This window comes from Nicotiana attenuata, unplaced genomic scaffold (genome assembly GCF_001879085.1).
Source record: "Nicotiana attenuata strain UT unplaced genomic scaffold, NIATTr2, whole genome shotgun sequence".
NCBI lineage: Eukaryota > Viridiplantae > Streptophyta > Magnoliopsida > Solanales > Solanaceae > Nicotiana > Nicotiana attenuata.
The window spans coordinates 381,200-388,983 of NW_017670585.1; the positions used below are offsets into that span (position 1 = coordinate 381,200).

Consider the following 7,784-nt stretch of genomic DNA (forward strand, 5'->3'; position numbering starts at 1 on the left):
ATCCACTAAGAAGTTGTGGGGGGGGTGGGGGGGGGGGGGGGGAATAGAAGCCAATAGAAGTGAAGTACTTACAAAATAATGTACATATGCAGGAAGAGACAGCAACCACAACCCAGGGAAAAAACTGAAATAAAACAAAACAACAACATAAATGGGGAGGCGCAATCTAAAAAGTTGGAGAAAGGCGCAAATAACATAAATGGATAAAACAAAGAAAGGAAGAAAGAGAGAAGAAAAATAGTACAAAATCACAGGTATAGCAGAGCCGTAAACAGAGCGGAATTGTGAAAACCTACACATATCTCTCAAATCTCATCACCAAGAAACTCAGCACAACTCATAAGTACAACAAATCCCAAAATCAAATAGAAAATGGAGAAATCAACAAATCAAATAAAAGCTAATGGCTGGAGAGAGAAAGAAGCTAAGCATAAAAGCCGAAGCATACAATAATTGAGCAAAATGGCTTCAGATCAAACTCGAATTTGAATGTCAAAAAGGAATTATTACCTGGGTTTTATTAGCTGTTTCTTGATGCTGAAGGTTATGGTAGATTATTGTTGTACTGCTCTTTATCGTATTGCTTTGGTAATAGCGGAGTTCATTGGTTATGCCAAGAAAATTCTTGATTGGAATGTAGAACAAAAAGAGAGAGAAGATGTAAGGTGCTAGGAGTCGGAGAGAAAGCAAAATGGGAAAATGATACGCGGCTTTTTAGTTGAAGGTTGAAACACACGCTGCGGCGAAAATTTGACAAAAAATATCAATATGCCCTCAGCTTGAAATTTATTGACCTTAAGCTGACGGGTTGAAACCTAAGCTTTTCTATTACTTATATATTATACCATACTTCTTTATTGAGCCAATCTTTCTTGCCATAATCAGATTAAAAAAAGTTAAAGAATAGCGTCTTGCCTCACAAGGAGGAATACGGGCAGAGTTATGACAAAATATTTCATTCCTGCACAAGTCGCTCGTAAGTTTTTTCTTCTTGCAGCATAAGGTCAAACCAAGTCTTAGACATCTTGATTTTAAAGCATGTTACACTCCCTCAAAGAGTAATCCTGTCAGCAAAGAGAAATGTATGATTATGATGTAGTATGCATAATCATACTTAGCATTGTAAACAGAAATGAAGGCTTCCAACAACTTATAATGATGACTCTGTGATCCCAGTGTTCAGATAACTTTAGCTTCAAAATGATCCCATTGTCAACAGTACTAGATCATATGGTCAGAATGATATATTCTCTTCTTGTTATTTATTGCAGAAAATTTGGTGAGCATTCTTATAGTGGGAGCTTGGTCCCATTTATAAAATTTTAGACACAAAGGCATGTATGTACAACTGGAGATGAAAAAAATCCTATCTTTTCTTCAAAGCAAAGAGTCTTTCTTTTTCAAAATCATACCTGCTATTTGGTATACATGTATATATGGGGATAAAGTTGGAATTAAGATAAGAACTCTCATTATCAATGGCCAAAGGAAAATTCTGTTTTCTGGTTCCATTCATTACCCCAGAAGTACCCCTAATGTATGGCATTTTCGTTCGTATTCGTTTTTCTTATTTTGGTATTTGGTATTTTGGTGACTTTTGTTCACTTATAAAAGGAAAAAGATTGTATCCTAGCTTGTTCAGACTGCAAACAACACTTCACACGAGCTATCTCACGGAGAAAGTTCTACTGTACTAATTGCCGTCGAGCTACCCAGTTGGTTTCCAGGTATACATACAACTTCCACATAACTGTTTATATTTAACATTATATATTCACCATCTTTTTAATTAAGCAATCATTTTATCTTACAACTAGGTGCCAATTTGAAGTGACGCTCACAGACCAGAGCGGTTCTACAACAGCAAGTATTGCCGACGAGCATGCAGAAAAAATTTTGCTTCTCACTTCGGAAGAGATTTATGATATCTGCAACGTCAAGGTACGTTGTTAACTTCAAAAAACCACAAACAAGTATCTTCTAAAGGTTGAGCCCCCTCTCACACATAATAACCAATTTTATTTTTACAGAAAGGACTGTTGCCTCTTGAGAACGCGCAAAAGCTACTGACTGGCAAGATCTTCAAGATTCAAATAAAAAAGCTATTTACAAGAAACAATGAGGCAGTGCCAGTAAAGTTAGTTATTTTGTCTTTCATGGACAAAACTAATTCAGCTGTCTCACAAATGCCAGCCACCATCAAGGATGATGCGGAAGGAAGTAAACGAAAAATTGAACACATTGCCACAGAGAAGTAAGAGCACCTACAGATAACAACCAAAGGCAACGGTTCCTACAACAAATGTAAGGCGGAAATGAAAATTTCCCCTCCGAAAAACTGCTGAGAGGTATTTGAATTCTATTTCTTCTAAATTTAATATGAGATTCAACTTTTGTAGAAAAAACAAGCAACTTAAACTACAATCATTTGTTAGCACTTTTGCCGGTGAAACTTTGCTACTATTTTGGGATGCAAGTGAAGCCACATCTTAGTGTTGCTTTTGAATGCGGTTAAGCTCACTTTTGCGACTGCTTTCTGGATGTTCCTCTACTCGGAATATGTCGCGGCGATACGAGGTTAGTGTTCTTGATTACAAATCTACTAATAAGATCAGTACTATAGAATGCATGGTCCACTTCAAATTACTTTGGAAGTCTGCCCCTTTCTATGCTATTTTAGACCCAATTATGGAGCTATGAGGTCCTTCTGGTGTGGTGACTGCCCCTTTAACTAGAAGGCTTAGTAGAAATTCTATGAGTTAAGGTTCGGAGCTTTTTCTAAAGATGGCACAAGTAGAGATAAAAGTGGATAAGTAATATAACACTACACTGCCAGATAAAACCATCTCCTATTTTTTATTGGATTCTTGGCAGTTTTCATTTGCTACTTTCTTAATTGAGAATAGTAACTCAAATCTATTGTCTAAAAGAACACCTCTAATGTTCATGAACAAAAGAAGCGCACAAAAATTGATTGAATATTAGCTTGACACATACTGATGTAAAATACCGATGAGGCTTACTTGGGGGCACTTGCTCCTAGGTGCCGGTCATGATCCTAAATTGGGTCGTGACAGTTTATGTGAGAAATAAAACGAGAATGGTTGCACATAGCTTGATATAATCTGTAATATTTATGTAAGAGAAATTAGAAAAGAGAATAACGCACACAGCTCAAACATTCTGTTGTATCTGGTAACGTATACGATTTCTTTTGTAAATGACCTAAAAGTGACTGCTGTCAAGAAAAACTTGTGGCTCTTAATGCCTTAAAAAAATTATAGCTGCTGCGTTTTTTGTCGCATGAGGAAGCTGCGTTTTTATTGCCTTTTTTGTGGGACTGTTTTGAAGCTGGGTTGGTGGTCCGTTTAAGGGTGAAGCAGGTTGGTTTTAGACTGGATTTTCAGATGTTTTTGGACAGTTTTCATGGTATTTTTGGGCTGGAAATGAAGCTGGTTTTTGGCTGCGTTTTTCAGCCGTTTTTGGAGTGATTTTGGTGATGCTTTCGACTGCTTTCAGCTGGATTTCGTGGCTGTTTCTGGGCTGTTTTTGGGCAGTTTTGGGGGCAAGTTTGCCAGTGATTTATTCTGGTTCTTGGTTGTTGATGATGACGTTTTTGGGCTGATTTTGGGTTATTGAAGGGCTGTTTTAATGGGGGTAAATGGCTCAATTTGCTGGATTTTTAGAAGAAGTAATTAGTGTTATTTCTTTGTCTTTAGCTACTGTGTATAGATGTTAAGAGAAGAAAGAAAGCAAAATGACCTTTATGTGGTGGTTTCTATGGCTACCATGAGACGATATTGGGATTCACTCCTCGGGAAGAAGAAGGCCGAGTGCCTTTTTGGCTCTTCTTTTAAGCTCTCAGATACCTCCCCCCTTTACTTTTCCTATTTTCACATGAAGGAACCACACACTAACCAACAATCATCAAATGCATAATAATCAGAGTAGGAAACATTTATAAAAGCATCATCTTAAACGTTTTTATTGGAGAAGTGTTTAGGAATGAGTACGCAGAAATTGGTCCCTTTCTGATTGACGAATTTAATGCATGTTTCTGGTAGAAAAATGAATAGTTTTTGGTTTTAAATTTTTTTGACAAGTTTATGGCAGATGCAATTCAATTTCAAGCATATGCAAGGGCTAAAGTCAAAGTTTAATATGAGGCCTCTATTTGTTCTTTGCTTGCTTAGTGATTGGAAGAAAAAAAAAAACCGCAGGTGATGATGAAGATGAACTTACCGCATAACTGCTTGCTCCTCTGCTCAAGGTGATTGATCAATTAGGTCTGTTCCAAATAGCAGAGAGCAAATTAATTAGTAAGCCCTACTCCTTGGATTTATCACGAAAAGAACCTACATATTAAATTTCAACTATTAAAATCACAAATTGACAAATACTATCAAAAGTGATTCAAATGTAATACCATAGGCCAAAATTGCAAAACTCCAATTAATATAGACTACAGTTACATGTAAAAAATGAACCAACAAAAGTAACGAAACAGAAGAGAAAACTAACGGTTGAATTACTCGATTATACATAGGTAAGCCTGAACAAATACAAATAGCAGGTTCCTTTCACATCGTATCTGGTAATTTTGTCTGTTTGAATTTGCCTGCACATAGATGAGCTATATTTTCCGTTGTCCAAACATTATTAGATTCAATGAAACTATTGATCTTATAGAATTAATTCAGTTAAATACTCAGAAAAGGTTCTAATAGTATATTTCGCATACTCTCTTATGCTTTACTCTCTTAAATTACTTTGCCTTTTTGCTTTTTCCAAATTGAATCTGTTAAAGATTCTTGAAGGCTGCTACCATTTAAAAGTGTCCTGTTTTCTTCCATCTTGACGCCTTCACTTTGATAGATGTCTATTGTTTTGCTTCTTTCTTTTGGGTGATTTTTGGTTTAAAAAAAATTAAGAAGAAGGTATAACTTAATATAAAAGGATTCCACAATTGCCTCCCCGATCTCCATATATGCATGTCGAGCAAATTTTATTACTGGAACATGTGTATTGTTGTCTTCTTGGATAAAATTTACTATACAAATTATCCTAATATCCCGTATTGGTTACTCTTTTTTGAATGCAGCTTCGTTCACTTTTGCGCCTACTTTTTGGATGATCCCCTACTCGGAAAATGTCGCGGCGACACGAGGTTAGCGTATTTGATTGCAAATCTATATTCCAATTGCTTTTTTTCAACTTAACTAAATATTCATTTTGCTATACTATCTGTGATAATAAGCTACTGAAAGTGTTACTAAAATATTGAGATATAAAACTATACTATAATAATATGGAATATATAATAGTAATTAGTAAGAGGTTTGGTTGGTATTAATATATTGTATGCAAAGAGAGATTGTGGTAACTGGTTCTCAACAAGTTTTCTGCTTGAATAGTAGCCAACCATATAATTGATCTTCTTGGCTAAACATCTTGTTTGGAATACTATAATAACAACTCCTATATTGTCTTTCTTGTGATCTTTAACTTTTTACTTGTACTTCTATTTGAATTCTCTGCTCATATAAAGAATCTTATACACAAGAGATTTAATGAAAATGTTTTTACCTATTTCAATGTAAGTATCCTTTTTATAATTTCAATAAATAATAATCTTTTTAGTTTGGATAAAAATATATCAAAAGAGTCATAAAATTGGAGAAGGCAAACTTCTGTACATTGTTTGGCATAGCTCTCTTAGGTATTACTAATGCATTTACTATGTTTGGAATGTATTAGATTCTTCAACATGTCAGGTTTGTTTTGATGTTCTGTTTTCTTTTGTTTTTATGGTCACGCTTAAATCATCAGTGATTTAAATTGATCTTTCTTGGCATAAATTTAAATGTTTAAGCTACAAAGTTTATCGTAACTGCTTTTCTGTTTCAATTATTTTCTGTTTCATCTATGCTTCGACTATTAAACAAGTATTTTTTTGTGTTGCTTACCTGAAATTTTGCCATCTTTTGTATTTCAATTGTTCGCTTCTACAACAAGCATATAATCTTCGTTATCACATTCTTCCCTAAAGATATGTAACCTTCTAATTTATAACACATTTATTTGTTTGCAGATATTTTTGGCCAAGAACTAATAGAAAAGGGACAAGAAAGAAGACCAAAGACCGCATATGTAATTAGTTGTATCATACATCACTACTAGAAATCCGGAAAAAGCGATCACAGTTGGTCGCTTACAAGTCACAAAGCGACCAAAAAGCGTCCAAACTGGCTTGGTCGCTATTTTGCTGGTCCCTTTACCTAGAGACCACAAAAAATGTTTGTTGCTGTCGCTTTTCATCTAACCACTTTGTTCATTTCGTTATTTTTTCTGCAGGTATCTACCAATCCAAGCGCAGGGGGCGGGTGCAGTTGTAAAAGTTCATTTATGGTGAAACAGTAATTGGCACTTTGATAGCATTCAGTCCAAATAATCAGGCTTTCCTCAGAGCTGGACATGTTTTACTGCAGTCAGCATGACAGTTGTTATATTAATCCTTTTGGTGTCTAATGTCTATTCACGTATACTCATACCATTTGAGGCAACAAGACCAGAAACAGCAAAATGCTGGTAAAGCATTTTTTAGAATTTGTACTGAGACCATAGTTTCTTTATTGTACATGTCAATTCTTTTGTCTTATTGGAGCTAGTTGGAGGGCAGAATGTAACTGTTAAATTAGGCAGACAGACTGGCTGTTGTATTTTAGGCAATAATTCCAGTTGAAGAGATGCTATTCAGTTTTGGCTGTAGGCATTTGACAAGGAATCTTGAAGTGAGGACGCTTCAATCAGAACACATCGTACTCCGGGCATTCCCTATAGCTATTGTAATGAAGGTCCTGAGAGCATGTGAACGAAGTATATTAGATCGTGTCGCCATCCAGTATGGTAGAAAAGTTTGATCAACCAAAGCTTTGCTTACTCTTTTTTCTGTATGATGCTTGAAATCTATGTTCATGTTGGACTAAAAGTCGGCAAAAGAACAATATTACCTGAGCTGAAATCACTGAATTTGCACGTATACTTCATTTGTGGATCAGCTGGCTACTTTAATTTCTTAACTAGGAGATTTACACGAGCACTAAATATTGCTTGGAACAGGGTAATTTTCATGGAACTCACTCTTGCTGATGCAACAATGCGCTAGTGATGGTCAAAAAGTGGTACCAAATATTGGGGGAATTGCCAATATGAAGGAGCTACTTACACCAAAGCTATTAATTGTTGACAAGACAGCTTCAAAAATGTTATTCCTTCCGTTCCAATTTATGTGAACCTGTTTAAGCTAAATTATGAATGATTGTAAAAGGAGGGAATCCCTTTGCATACCTCATATTAATTACTTATCCCACCACCCCTTACAATATATTTTATATTTTAATTCTGTTTGCTCAAAAGTTATTACATATCTTATGAGTATAAAACAATACAAATGAATCACGGGAAAATCATAGCAAATCGTAATAATCCGTTGGACCAAATGAAAGAAACGAAAATAAGTACTCAGGATTAGGGGGAGAAACATTAAAAGCCTTTATTGATAATATTGGTTTGGTCTGCCTCTCCATGAAGAGGTTCAGAGCCTTACAATGGTGTTTTCACTTCCTATAAGATGGGTATATTTTTCTCCTCTCTCTCTCTTGTCCATAGTGGTGAAGAAGCAGCCCCCTTTTCTAGGGTTCCCTCTCTGGGTATTTATAGCTGTGGGCTTCGTGAGCTGGCGATAAGTGGCCGTGACCACGTGGAGATCTCGCCTTTATGGTGGC

At 35.7% G+C, this 7,784-nt stretch overlaps 1 long non-coding RNA gene across 1 annotated transcript; it reads left to right on the plus strand.

Annotated features, from left to right (window-relative positions):
• Positions 1-1,474: 1,474 nt before the first annotated feature.
• Positions 1,475-6,762, plus strand: LOC109241244. Its single transcript, XR_002070212.1, has 7 exons — positions 1,475-1,727; positions 1,818-1,941; positions 2,031-2,348; positions 2,436-2,577; positions 5,102-5,167; positions 6,092-6,150; positions 6,355-6,762. It is a non-coding gene; the product is annotated as an uncharacterized LOC109241244 (long non-coding RNA).
• Positions 6,763-7,784: the final 1,022 nt, after the last annotated feature.